Genomic DNA, 12,612 nt, shown 5'->3' on the forward strand with positions numbered 1-12,612 from the left:
GAAGGTCAAAGGTGAAGGTCAAAGGTCAAGGTCACACTTATCCATGATGGCCGCCATGACGTCACAATCCAAGATGGCGGGCGTACACACAGCTCTACACCCAGAACCCAGTGCCCGGACCAGCATTTACATACTAATGGCTTGGATTGCAATAACTCTTGTTGCAAAATTTCAGGCGACTAAAGGATACGGAGACGTCGAGCACCGAATGTTACCTTTGATTCTAAGCTGGGCAGTCACGGGATACAAGTTGCAGGACACTACAATTCATAAAGCTGTTATAGACCTAGGAAACCAAAATTTCGCTAAAGGCCAGGTAGTTCTCAGTCGTGTGTAAACCTTAGAAAAAAATATCATTGTCTGATTTAGAATCACATACATTATTGATTAGGCCACACGACAAAAGAGCATTGTCAGAAATGATACTATTGCGAAGAGATAATTGCATTTATAGTCATGGCAGAAAGGGCACAGTCTGACGAAAAAAAAATTAAAGCAGGAGTTCCGCAAGGTAACATTTTAGGGCCCGTTTTATTTCATATCTGCTGCATACACGACATGTCACAGCCTGAGAACCGGCTAGTTCAGTTCGGCATATATGCGGATAACACGATACTATTCAGTAGGTCACGAAAATTATCTTGCAGCAGAAAGGCTTCAAACTGCGTTAAACTCACCAGAACAGCGGTGCACGAAATGTCGAATCAAAGTAAATCCTACTAAATCTGAAGCCATCGTGTTCCCGCGGAATCATCTCCCACCACTAGAAAATAGGCCGCGCTTAACCCTTATTTAATGAGGAAATATCGCACAAAAATGTAGTTAAATATCTAGGCGTACTAATGGAAAGGAAACTATTGTGACGCGATCATATAGAGGCAAAACGAAAGGCAACTTTCACGAGACTCATGACTCATGAGACACTACACACTCAAGAGTAGACGACTCGGTAGTTCCGTAAAAAAAAACGGCCTCATTATTTATAATGCGTTTATAAAACAGATAATAGCTTACGCGGCACTAGTGTGCACAACAGCAGCTGAATCCCACCTAAAAACTTTGCAGCGAATACAGAATAAGTGTAGTCGTATCGCGACAGACGCGCCTGTGTATTGTCCCGCCAGGGCCCTGCTCAGGGAGCTTAAATTTGAACTCCTAAAAGACTGCTATGTTAGGACTGCTCAAAATTTTGTGATAAATGTGCTATGAGCAAAAATCCGTACATTTCCACACTAGGCTCAGATAAATTTCTTAGTGAAGCAACCCCAAGCAGCCATTGCTGACTGACTAACAGGAATATCATCGTCGCCAGTAGCGGACACAGGGGCGGAGCACCGAGACTTGGCATCGAACCCCGAGGCCCGCGAGGAGTCCCAGGCCGCTGAATGCGACCCCTAACCTCCTGTTGTGTGTCTATAAATAATAAGTTTTGATGGGGGATTGTAAAATAACTGACTTTGAAAATTCGCTGCGAAGCTTGGTGACTACAAATGGCCTGAGTTAAATTTAATTTAATTTCGAGGAAAATGAATTTATTTTTAAGTTAAACTCGTGTGTTGTCCAGTCTTCCATGATTTATGGGGGGGGGGGGGGGGGTTAATATTTAGCTGGGCAGCTGGCCTTAACTGCTCAGGTTATCTTGTTGATTAGACGAACAAGATCCCGAATTACATCGAAAAAATAAAATGTTTATTTCAATCTTGGCCCACAGGCCACCGTAGGCGCGCTGTGATTGGCCGGGCGAACCGGCCAATCACAGCGCGGCGGGAACTCCCGCAAGCTGACCCCAGTTCCGCCGTTGTGGACCGGTGGGAAAATTTTCTCCGCGACCAAACTTCAACTTTAATTGAAATAACACTTAAAAATTTAGTAATACGTAGCAGTAAAGAGCGTCTTACTACTAAATGCAGCCCTCTGCCCTGGCATTCAGTGCAAATATACACGGATCGAGTGGCAGCGCCGTGCGTGGCACGATCGTAATAATTACTATACTAATGTAAATGCGAAGGCTTGCTCTTCCATTCCCTGTAATTTAAATACGCTGACAGTTCCTCTATAAGGGGATTAGCATTAAGAATTAAGTATGGTACAGTAGAATCTACTAGCCTTAAGTACCAAAAATATATATGAAATAAAAACCAAAAATTAAAACATAAAATATAAAAAATAATGAGAAATAATTATTTTTGAAATTTAACTTATCATCTTTAGATGCCCAGTCCCTGCAGGACGCACACAAAAAAAAAACGTGTTTTTTCTTATGTATGTTTAGTTTGTAAGTTATACCTACTACATTTTCCTCTTCAGTTTCGGGTGCTGTCTGGCAGCTGAGCGAGTGACCTGTAGCGGCCACTCACACCAGGGACGTCCGCGACCCTGGCTTCAAATCCATCCCTGGATACACGAGTCCAAGTGCCCAACCCCCGCATGGTAGACCCTTTCTCCCCTGTCCAACTCTTCATCCAGACCATCCTCTGTCTCCTGTATTCTCCTACACATAATGCATGCAAATTCGTTCCCCGCATGACCGTGCCCAGGGTTTTCCCTGTGTCTGTGCAGTAGTAGTTACAGTCTGGAATTATTAAGAGTGATGGTTTGCCGTGTTGCTGCCATGGCTGGCCAATCCCCTCCTAGCACATGATGCATGCGACCATTCCTTGTATGTCAAACCCCAGCATGACTAGGCGTATAGGCTTCGTCCTGAAACGCACTTAGTTCCCTCTCCTAACCCGGACCCTCCCAAGTAGACTTAGTTTTAGATAGGTAAAATAAATAAATAAAATCGGTTCATAAAAAAGACACAATGCCTGAAAATACATAAAAAACGTATATAGAGAAGAATTGCTAACCTCCTTTTTTGATGGCGGTTAAAACGGGGCTCCTAGCCCTAAGTCGGAGTGAGGAGCGAGGAGACGGTCCGCCATTTTGGATTGTGACATCACGGCAGCCATATTGGTTGACCTTGACGTTCCTTGACCTTAGTTACCATCTTTAAATCGTATGTCCCACTCCCCGAACGTTGCAATTTTCCTTACGGCTGCCATCCTATATGTGTATGATATCATCGTTATACTAGTCGTTACGGTCACCATCTTGAATTCTGACACCACGTCCTCCATCTTAAATCTGATATCACAGCCACTTTTTTCGATTCTGACGACACAGCTGTCATTTTGTGTGGTCTGCTGGAGGTCGCCACCTTGAATACTGTCATCTTCGTTGCTGCTGTTTTTTTTTTTTTTTTTTTTTTTTTTTTAGAGAGTGCCAGAATCGCTCTGTCACATGCATGTAAGGATGATGTTTCATTACCTACCAATTTTTGTTGTGGCCCTTATCAAAAAACTAAATAAATGTTTTTTATAAAAAATGTATTGGAACCACGTTTGATACGAACCATGACAACTCGAACCTCTGGTCTGGAAAACACAGGCCTTTGACCGCACTGCCATCGAAACATTTATCAGACCGAGAATGAAATAAGTTATATAAGTTGTAACACATATTCGAACATTTTTTTTTTAATTTGAAGGAATAATACTATCACCGGTCGAGACCAAGCAACCATCTGGTTTTCAATATTCGATGCCAGTTGTGTTAGTTAACCCATGTCGTCTGCTAGAGGGCGCGGCCACCATCTTGTTTTCAGTAACTGATACAAGAAGTGCTAGTGCCATGTAGTACACATGCTGTCAGATAGAGCGTGCTGTCGCCATATTAGTTTAATTTTTACCCATTAGAGTGCAGTATTATTAATTCCTTGATATCCACCATCTTATAGGCCGTCTTAGCTGCAATCTTGAAAATCTGGAATTTTTTAACTATAAATTCGGAAAAATTCTAAAAATCTTAACAAATCACCAATTAATTTATTGATTAATTCAATCTATTCCTGTTCTCGGTCCAATCCCTGGACAATGCAAAAAAGACAATTTTAGGTAAAAATCACTTATATAATAAATCATGTTCAAAACCAAAAACCAGGTTTAAATTCCTCATCTACCCACCTCCAGTAAGCTGATAATAAACATATTAGCTGTGATATTGGAAATTTGTAAAAATTAACCTTGATATTTGGAAAAAAAAAATTCTAAAATCATTAAAAAATGGTTTATTAATGTAAGATTGACTCGATTGATTTTAGTCCTTGGTTCGATTCTGGACCAGTGATAAGAGTAACTAAAGCTTAAAAATAATTTTTTAATTCTGTTTACCATTACCTTTCGTGAAGATTATTAATAATTCTCTATACTAAAAACGACGATAAATTAAATTATTCTGATCAAGCTTATTATGGTCATTGGTACGATAACTATGGTGACTTTTAGGCCGATGTTAAAACGGAAGACTCCAGAAATCAAAGAATAATGCAAGAAAGATGACAACAGCAGAAGAGATTGATTACACAACATTGGAAGATCCTAACATATTAGTCGACAGGTTGATATTTATATTTTCTTTGTTAGTGAAAGAAACTACGCGCACCTCAACGAAGTAGCCATCATACTCCGTGAGCTAATAAATGCAGGCTCTACACAGTAATCACCTGTTTTATCCGCAGAAAAATAAATCAATTATTGGATTACAAAAAAGTAATTTTTTATTTGCAGTAATCTGATTTCTAACTAAATTTGAGTTTAAAAGTGGCTTATCATATCCTTCCAGTCGTAACCCATCAAACATATCCTAACAGTCATATCCTATCGTATTCTGCGACAGATCATATCCCTCTGATGAGATAGTATCCCTGTGCCATATCTATGTGATGAAATCATATACCTGTGATGAGATCGTATCCCTTTTGATGAGATCGCATCTCTCTGATGAGATCGTATCTCTCTGACGAGATTGTATCCCTGTGATGAGATCGTATCCCTGCGATAAGACCATATCCCTGTGATAAATTGTATACCTCTGATGAGATCGTATCTCTGTGATGAGATCGTATCTCTGTGCTGTATGTCTGTGATATGATCGTATCCTTGTGATGTAATCGTTTCCCTGCGATGAGATCGTATTCCTGTGCCGTTTCCCTGATATTGTAATGAGATCCTATCCCTGTAATGAGTTCATATCCCTCTGATGATATCGTATTATATTGAGTTGAATTTTCGTCCAAATGTGCGTAGTCAAACTATCATTAGTACTGAATATTTAATTAATCAAAACCTTTTGGTGTGACCGTACGATGTCTCTTGTCTGCTTAAAATAGGTCATTACTTGTTTGAAAGGAATGCCAAGTATCGAAAAAAGAAGTCATCTTGTTTTGAGTAAACATAGCCTACACGTCTGACATTGACATGACCTGGTTGGAAGTTATTCCAAGTATCAAAAAATTAGACTTGTATGGTAGGCATAGCGACAATATTTATTTCGTCGGACAGGTATCTTGTATACCTATAGTCGTTTTTCGTAGAGATGATTAATAAACTTCATGATAGGTAATGGGAAAAATAATTTAAAAGTTATTTTTAAGCTTTGGTTACTCTTATCCCTGGCTGAGAATCGAAGCAAGGACGAAAATCTATCGAGTCAATCTTACATAAATGGAAGATTTTTTCGGATGATTTTTAGAATTTTTTCCGAAAATTAAGAATTTTCAAGATGGCAGTCAATATGTTATCATCGACTTACTGGATGCGGGTAGATGTGGAATTTAAAAATCTTTTAGAATTTTTAACATTATTTATTAAATACATGTGTGATTTTTTACTTAAAATAACTTTTTTTTGCATCGTCCAGGTTTCGAAAAGAGAACAGCAATCGATTGAACCTAATAGTAAATTAATGGGTGATGTTTTAATGATTTTTGGAATTTTTTTCCAAATTTATAGCTAAAAAAATTATCGATTTTCCAGTTGGTGGCCAAGATGGCCTACAAGATGGCGGATGTACTCTAGTGGATAAAAATTAAACTAATGTGGCGACAGCACCCTCTAGCAAATAGTGTGTGTACTATGTGGCACTAGCGCTTCTTGAATCAATTACTGAATACAAGATGCTGACAGTGTTCTCTAGCAGACGACATTGGTTAATTAACGCATCTGGCATCGAGTATTGAAAACAAGATGGCGGTTGGATCTCCAATCGATGATGCTATTAATCCTAAAAATTAAAAAAGTCGGAATATGTATGTAATTTTTTATATAGGCTACCTTATTTAATTCTCAGTCGTGCATAGGAAAACCACGAGATTTGAGCGGACACCGTAACATTACATAGCGGAGAAATGAAGGTAAAGTGCAACCCAAGTAGGGATGCAAACGATACATCGATGTTTTCAAAACATACTTTTGTAATATTTATTTATTATTTTTTTAAAATTTTATTTAATACATTAAAAAAAAGTGTTGACAAGCGTGTGCATTAGTTTATTTATTCTGTTCACACCTTTTCCAAACACTTATTTCGATGACCCGTAAAAACACCAAGGCACACTTTACTGATGACACAACATTTTTGACGTGACAACGTATAATAAATCGATGAACGCCGGCTGCACGCACAAAAAAGTGTCCCGTTACGCACATTTTTCCGTTACGCTGTGTCCCGTTACGCTCATTGTTCCGGTTCGCTGTGTCCCGTTACGCTTATTGTTCCGTTACGCTGTGTTCCGTTATGCTGTCCGCGAGTGCAGTAATAATAGGTTATGTTACAATTGACTAAAAAATTATGGTGATTCATATAATTGATGATAGATATTTGATTACAGTTTATTTATATGAAAACTTGTTCATAATTATATTTAAACTTTATAGCTAAACGCCAGTTTTTAAAATTAATTAGAAGTCAACTACACGTGAACTGTTTCGTCGACTGTTTATAAAGTGAAGTCAAAAGTTAATGTGATTTTCATTGCTTATTACAACAACAATTTCGGCAATAAAGGTTAATTATTCTTGCATTTTAAAAATCTGATTACTAGTATAATTTCAAGTATTTATTCTTTTATTATTAAAATAAAAATGATTGGATTTTATTCATAAAAGTATGCAATCATTTCATCAATGTTTTTTTATGGCGTTGTCACGTTAAACTATCGTCCGTAAACCGACTTTACAGACAACCAATTTTTTTCAGCACTTAAATTTGAATCTTCTGAGGAATTGTGACTTTAGAAATATATACTAATAATAAAACCGTTCGAAGTAATAAGTTTGTACAAGGTATGATATGATGAAAAAAACTATTGGAAATGGTATTTACATTATTAAGAACTAAAAAATATAATTTTTTTAAAAATTAGTTTGTATGTCTGTTTGTTCCAGCATCAATCGGAAACTACTTGACGGATATTGAAAAATTATTTTTTTATTAGAGATGCCCTTGGCTATCTTAAAAAGTAGTCTTTATATAATTACATAAGTAAACCCCTTTGGGTGAAAAAGTGGGTTTATGGTTTTGAGATACATAAATAATTATAACTCCAAATTTAATCAAACATAATAAAATATATTGGGTAGGTACCAATAATAAACACACAAAAACTACCAAAAAAATTACCTCTTTGCAAAATTTAAATCTAAGGGGTGAAAAGGCGGTAAGTATGGTTTTAAGTTGAATATTTTTCATACGAATCTAATCAAGAATATTAAAATATATTAGGTACCAATAATAAACATAAGAAAACTGCCAACTTCAGTATTACCATTTTGTGAAATTAAAACCCTAAAGGTAGGTACTAAATGGGGTAGGAATTTTTTAATACGAAAAATGAACACGTCTAGTTCACTTAGAACTCAAAGTAAGAAGCTAATAAAAAAACTCGCATCTAGAGTTACGTATTGCACATTTCTTTCATTTATTTAACTTCGGCTTTAAGAAAAAGAGGGGGGGGGGGGGGGAGTTTTTAGTATTTAAAAAAAATCATAACTTTCGAAAATAATTATATAAGACGTAAAGAATAGTAAAAAAATATTCAATTACTACATATTATTTTACTTCTTCACAAGATTCATCTCCTAAGGGGTGTAAAAGTGCTAAGTTTGGTTTAAAGAAAAAAATAATTTGTGTAACACGAATCGTCTCGATCTATGGTTAAGAAATTAAATATGAAAAGCATATGTAGAGTTACAATTTTTTTTTTTAATTTTCAGAATTTCAACATTTAAAGACGTGAAAAGAGTGTAAGTTTTGTTGTATCACAAAAACGTATATTTCCATAGCAAATATAGCTGGCTGTAAGAAACTCAGCATGAATAACTCAAACAATTAAGTAGGCGATATTCGATATTCGATATTCGAATCCAAAGGCCGGAAAGGGGGGCACGTTGGTTTTATAGAAATAAATCATACATCAAGGCTAAGTAAGATGGAGATAAGAAACTGAGCAATAATGACTTTCATTGTGATGATTTAATAGCTTTTTTTTTACCTTAACCATTTTTCTATACTCGACCGTACAATGAGTGAAGAGATGGTCAATTTTTTTTTTTATTATCTGTAGCTAATCAAGCAGGATATACGTTAGGTATACTGTATGATTTATAAACGCAAAAATATATCATTTATTTTTTTCCCTACATGCTGAAGTTTCTACTTAATAAGGGTTGGAATGTTGTATTGGTGTTAGCGAAATAAACAATATCTTCTGATAAAATCAGACTTCATTTAAGTTATTAGAAATAAAAAATATTTATTTAACGTTTTTCCGACATGACACGCCTTAAGTTGTAACAAAGGTTAATATTATTAATTTTTAAATTTATTTAAATTCAATATAAATGTAAAATAATATGAAAAGAGTCCCGCCAAGGGTAACTAGGAAATAACTACGTTAGGTATGTAATTCGTTAGATACCTAGGAAATTTGTTATCTGGACTCTGCATTTCAAATAAAGATGCGATTGTATCAAATATTTTAATATAATGGGAGGTATTTTTAATGAGAAATTATTTAATTATTATAAGCAAAGCTTTAACCATTATTATATGCTAGTGTAAGTTAAAAGATTGCGCGAACTTAATTTAAATGAAATACATAGGTGCGTGTTAAACAGTTTTTTTAAATTGTGTACCTCATAATGTAAAAGAGATAAGTTAGATTTCTCGAATACACTAAAACAGAAGTTATTAAATAAAATACTTAATCTATACTAAAAATTAAAAAGGCCTGCGCATAATCACTTTAAAACTATAATTTTGAATCGGGTTTGTTATTAATTATGTAAATCTTCTATGCACCAGACAATTTATTTAGTACAAATGTTTGAAATAAATCGCAGGCATTTTTTTCAATGGTAAGATATTAGCAATACCCTGAAATTACGTGAGTAAAGTCAGTAAATAAATAAACTTGGTAAAGTTTAGGTTCATTGAAGCCATATCTCTGCGCCCATGCTGTGTTGTGTAAGAACTTATCGCTATAAGCCGTGTATAAATGTTTGTCTTGATTGTAGCCCCGCCTCGGAGCACATTGAAGATAAAATACGAGAACAAAAAACAGAGCCTAAAATGGTTGTGCGACTGGGGTAGAGCTGTAGCAAACAGTATGTATTCGTTACTGAGTAACGGGTGCGGCATCTAGTAACGAGTAACGAAACGTTACACACGAATGCATTTCGTTACTCGCATCTTTCGTATGTTTCACGCATGCGCGCGCTTATTCGTTACAAAGAACGATGTTTGTTTATTAATAAAAGTATAATTTGGAAATTTGTCGTCCAAGTTTTTTACTGTTTATTAAAGGTATTGTGTGTGTAGACAAAGTTTCAGATTCGAACAGAATCAACGTAAGAAAGTATTTTTTACAAATTAAAAATATGTATGTTTTTGTTTTTTATAATCGCGTATTTTCACGTTTTATGTTCTTATCTTAAAAGATATATTATAATAAAGCCGCTCTAATGAGAGTTAATTGTTTCTTGGTTAACAAAAGCTGTTAATTATCAAATATTTTTAATTGTTTATATTCGATTTATTTTTATTTACGCGACGTCATACTGTACGCGTACGAAATACGACTCGATTCGATGCTGTTACATAACATAGCATGTGCCATGTCATGCGGTATCAGAAGTAACGAGTAACGATACGAAAGTAACGAGTACTAATTGTTATAGTAACGAATACATACGGGTACACATTTTTTCGTTATTTTTACACCTCTAGACTGGGGTCACGTAGTGCGGCGCCTAGCGGACAGATGGCAGCAGCGCACTGCAGGAACTCCAGCGCTCTGGACTCACAGCCTTCTAGACGCTGGCCATGGCCCACTGTCGCCAGACCTGGCGGTGAGTCATACGGTCTGTGGAGTCGCGGATGTGTACTGCCGGTGTTGTGTGCCGTGGTCAACAACAAACGTGTGCCATGTCGTGTTGACGTGATCGCCGTGCTGCTTGTTGGCAGTCGCGACAGTTCCGTGATTGGCCGCTGTCAACTCCTGTCAACACTATTGTTCCGCCAGGTAAGTCGAGACCGTTGACTCTAGTTTTGCTGTCATGCCGTAAATGCGCAGAAACTGTCATAACACACGTCTAAGTCAGTGCTGCTCGTGTCTCCATTGCCATGTCTGTTCTGTTGTTACGACCACAAACTACAGTTTCTTTACACCCGTAACCCTGAAGCGCTCTTTACAGCACACCACTAATATGCAGCGGGCTTGAACTTTGTTTTGAGGGGTATTAAAAGTTTGGTCTTCAAACGTTTAGCAATATTTTTGCTTTTCAGGAACACAAATTTAATCAGTGGTTACGATTTTTGTACATTCGCAGTTTTTTTCTACAAATATGTATATATATATATATATATATATATATATATATATATATATACACACATTTATATTAATATATGTGTATGTATATTATATATATGTGTAGGTATATGTATATATGATTATATATATATATATATAAAGAATTCAAATTAATTCAAAACAAATCTTTTTTACTGGATGATTGTTATCGACTCAATTTATGTAACGACTTTGAAAAAATTACATTGATTTTTCATATTAAAGATTATGTAGGTCTCATTAGCAGTGTTAAATTCACTTTTAGAGTCAAATAAAGGGCGTCTCCACTCAAAACGGAAGGGGTATTTTACGGAGGATCTTATGGTGCAGCAACGATCCGTCTCATTAGTCGTCACCTTGACGGACAGGCGGATGAAATTAGAACCTAACTTTATATTGAAAGTTTTTTTTGTTTAACTGTTAAATTGCTTCTATATTACGTTTTTAACTTGCCAATGAACACGTTTTGTGTTTTATATTTTTCAAACAAAAATTGTTTGAGACACAAGAGTAATTAATAATGTACGGTAACTGGAAAGAAAAAAAATTCAATAAAGTTTTTAAAATTTGTAATCATTTATAAGTGCTTACCGTACATGATCATCAAACTGGTAAACCTTTACAATTATAGTTGTTGGCATCATCAAAGTAGAAAACTGTTATGATGAATGAGCGGATCATTGTGAATAGCTCGGCTTGTTGACGGACGGACGGACGGACGGACACGATTATTTGAGTCCAGCTTTACAGTTCTGTCTTCTCACGGATGACGCAGTTGCTCTATTTCGTTAATTAGTTTCTTTCGAAGTGTTTAAATACGGACAATCAACCTGTTAATATTTTTTTCAGATACCCTATTTGATTTCTGTATAGGCTATTTTGTTTCTTTTTATTTTACTTCTAAAAGAATAAAGGTGAGGGGATGGTAGATGGTTTCCCTTACTACTTTTGATACGTTCTTGGGCTAAATAAATTAAATTAATTGAGGTAGCTTAACATCTCATCGAATCAGATAAATACAATTATTCTTTTTAACTATAAAAGGCTAAAAATGTTTCGTTAATTAATTACATGAAACTCCATAATTATCTCTGAGAAACACATTATATTGTAACTATCTTGAGTTAAATAATAAAGTACCTACCTAACTTTCGCCGGCGTTTTCTGATTCTTAAAAATTATTATATTTTTTTTATTTTTACGTGCGGATAGCTGAAGATTTCGTTAGTTGTATGACTATTGAACAGTCTTTCGTCAGATCTAGGCTTCAGCAGGGGCGTAGCCAGGGAAGGGGGGGGGGGGGTTTAAGGGTTAACCCCCCCCCCTCCCCCTGGCACCAAATCTTTAATTAATTTCTTAATTCATCACTCAAACAAATTTCATATTAAAATTAATAAAAAAATTTACCATTACAATATTTAAATTTAAGTACCGAAAACTGCTAAAATAGCACTATTTTACACCTTAAAATCCAAATTTTCCCGGGGGAGGACCCCCGGACCCCCCGCTTTAATACGGGGGGGCCTGCTTCTTAACACCCCCCATACACAAATCCTGGCTACGCCACTGGGCTTCAGTATTGAATTTAATTAAGATGTTAATTGTACAGCATTGAGGGTAACTTTTTTAAATGGTCGTCAAAGTGTGGTTATTAAAATATGTAAACCGGCAAACTGGACTTTTCTAAGTGGTCTTCAACCAAGATATTCGGATACCAAGAGATCAAATTGATATGGGTTGGTAGAACAAAACCTTGTTCGTGACGTGTCTCTCATAGTTCACAATGCACACAGCACGGCAAAATACTGTAGGTACGCCTGTTCAGAGCCTCGAGTGTAGAGGCGATTGAGCCTTGAAAGCGCATACCGGTGTCGCCCTTA

The sequence above is a fragment of the Bacillus rossius genome (assembly GCF_032445375.1).
Source record: "Bacillus rossius redtenbacheri isolate Brsri chromosome 9 unlocalized genomic scaffold, Brsri_v3 Brsri_v3_scf9_1, whole genome shotgun sequence".
Taxonomy (NCBI): domain Eukaryota; kingdom Metazoa; phylum Arthropoda; class Insecta; order Phasmatodea; family Bacillidae; genus Bacillus; species Bacillus rossius.